The following is a 2,964-nucleotide window of genomic DNA, read 5'->3' on the forward strand; positions in this document are numbered from 1 at the left end:
CCTCCACCTCCTGGGCTCAAGCAATTCTCCTGCCTCAGTCTCCCGAGCAGCTGGGACTACAGATGTGTGCCACCATGCCTAGCTAGTTTCTTATATTTTTAGTAGAGATGGGGTTTTACCATATTGGCCAGGCTGGTCTCGAGCTCCTGACCTCTTGATCCACCCACCTTGGCCTCCGAAAGTGCTGGAATTACAGATGTGAGCTATTACACCTGGCCTAATTTTTTGTTTTTTGTTTTTTTGTTTTTCTTAGAGATGGGGTTTCTCTATGTTGGTCAGACTAGTCTCAAACTCCTGACCTCAAGTGATCCACCTGCCTCGGCTTCCCAAAGTGCCAGGATTATAGGTGCAAGCCACTATGCCTAGCCTAATTTTTGTATTTTTATTAGAGATGGATTTCACCATGTTGATCAGGCTGGTCTTGGACTCCTGATCTCATGATCCGCCCACCTTGGCCTCCCAAAGTGCTGGGATTACAGGTGTGAGCCACTGCGCCCAGCCAGTACAGCTATCTTTAGAGTACCTAATGGATACAGAATGGTAGGAAATGAAATGACCAAGTAGTTTGGAATTCCATCATACTTACATATGCCATACTAAGGAGCTTGGAGTTTATCCTATAGGCAATGGGGAACTATTAAAGGATTTTAAGATGGAAATTACTGCCATTTTAGAAAGGTAACTGCTGGCACTGTGGAAAATGGAACCAAATGGAAGTATGGCACAGAGGAGAACAATTGAGAGACTATTACTATAGTGTAAGGCAGCAGTCCTCAACCTTTCTGGCACCAGGGACTGGTTTCATGGAAGACAGTTTTTCCACAGATTTGGGGGATGATGGTTTTGCAGTAAAGCTGTTCCACCTCAGATCATCAGGCATTAGTTATATTCTCATATGGAGTACACAACCTAGATCCCTCTCATACGCAGTTCACAATAGGGTTCTCACTCCTATGAGAATCTAATGCTGCTGCTGATCTGATGATGTGATTGGTAGTGGAGCTCAAGCAGTAATGCTCGCTCATGCCCCCCCACCCTACCTCCTGCTGTGCTGCCGTGTTCCTAACAGGCCACAGACTGGTACTGGTCAGTGGCCCAGGGGCTGGGGACCTCTTACATGGGATACAAATTTAGGAGTTGAAATTGACACGATTTAGTGACTGATGGGATATGGGGGGTGAAGGGCATGCAGAAGAGCCTGGGATAACCCTCAGGTTCATGATTTTAGAGACTGAGTATTTGGTGGTACCACTAGCTACAAAAGTTAGGAAATACAGAAAGAGTAGATTGCCAGACTGTTAAGCTTTAAGACATGCTGAATTTGAGGTGTCTGAGGATCATTCGAGTTGAGGTATTCAGCAAGCAATTGAGCTGTCCTTAAGTCAGGACTGCTTCACGAGTGCCTATGTAAATAGTCAATCCTTCAGCAACTAGATTTCAAGGCATCCTCTGCTGTCAGATCTCTCCTTCACTCCCACCAGAATTGCTGAGACTGAAGCGCCTGCCTCCTCTCTACAAGGCTGATTCCCTGAGTACTGAGTATAGGAGCTAACCAGAGATTGAAACCACTATTCCTTTCACTTTACTCTTAAGCCAGTTTTAGACAGAGTTAACCCTTAAGACTTAATAAACTGATCCAGGAATTTAATCTATTATTTTAAATAGTATTTCAGTGGGAAAATATATTTAGTTTCAAAGTATCAATTTAGAAATGAACTTTCTCAGTAACTAGTATAATTTTAACCTATTTGCTCAGGCCAAGATTCTAAGCATCATCCAAATTTCCTCTTTTTCTCATATCCCATATATAATCCATCAGCAGTCATGTGGTCTCTTGTGAGAATCTGACCCCTCACCATCTTCACCGCCATATCCCTCATCTCTTGCCAGTACAGCTGCAGGAGCCTCCTGACTGGTCTCATTATAATCCATTTTCCACATAGCAACCTCGGTCATAAATAACCAGATCAAGTCATTCCCATGCGTAAAACCTTTCAATGGTTTCCCATTGCAATCAGAATAAAATCTACCTCCTGTCCATGGCATTCTAGGCTGTATAATCTGGTCCTTGCCTATCTTTCTGATTTCATATTCCTTATTTCCCATTGTTCACTCTGCTCTAGCCATATGGCCCATTTTCTCTCTCTAGAGAGGACAAGTTCAACCTTGCTTCATTCTGCTTAGATCATTCTTCCCCTAGTTATGGGTCTCAATTCATATGCCACCTCTTCAGAGGGGGCTTTCCTGGACCTTCTAATAGAGTAGTGCTTTACTCCTACTTAGTCATTCTTTCTGTGCTCTGGTTTTGTTTTTTTCTTAATAGTACTTAATCCCATTTGAAGTTATCTAATTTGTTTATGTATTTATTGGTTTTTTTCCTCCTGTAATATAGGCTTTTAATTTTCAGTTATGTCATAATTCCCAAAATTTCAGAATATCTTTAGACTATTGGCAAGGAGTGGTGGTTACTATAAGAAAAGATAATGTTTTAAAATTGTTATAATGTACTTAAATTGTCTTGAAGTTATCAATGATGTTTTGTTAGCAAACAGTATCTTGTGTTGAAATGATGAAGGCTGGATATTAGATAAGAATAATTCAGGCTGGGCGTGGTGGCTCACACCTGTAATCCCAATACTTTGGGAGGCTGAGGCGGGTAGATCACCAGGTCAGGAGTTCTAGACCAGCCTGGCCAACATGGTGAAATCCCGCCTTTAAAAAAATTTTTTTTTAAAATAATAATAATTCGCCGGGTGCGGTGGCTCAAGCCTGTAATCCCAGCACTTTGGGAGGCCGAGGCGGGTGGATCACGAGGTCAAGAGATCGAGACCATCCTGGTCAACATGGTGAAACCACGTCTCTACTAAAAATACAAAAAATTAGCTGGGCATGGTGGCACATGCCTGTAATCCCAGCTACTCAGGAGGCTGAGGCAGGAGAATTGCCTGAACCCAGGAGGCGGAG

The 2,964-nt window shown here is 42.8% G+C and overlaps 1 protein-coding gene across 3 annotated transcripts in view; it reads left to right on the forward strand.

The window, feature by feature from the left end:
* The window catches only part of BTF3L4 (basic transcription factor 3 like 4), a 30,495-nt gene that overhangs the window by 6,668 nt on the left and 20,863 nt on the right, over positions 1-2,964 (forward strand). The window lies entirely within an intron of this gene.

This window comes from Cebus imitator, unplaced genomic scaffold (genome assembly GCF_001604975.1).
Source record: "Cebus imitator isolate Cc_AM_T3 unplaced genomic scaffold, Cebus_imitator-1.0 Scaffold214, whole genome shotgun sequence".
Taxonomy (NCBI): Eukaryota; Metazoa; Chordata; class Mammalia; order Primates; family Cebidae; genus Cebus; species Cebus imitator.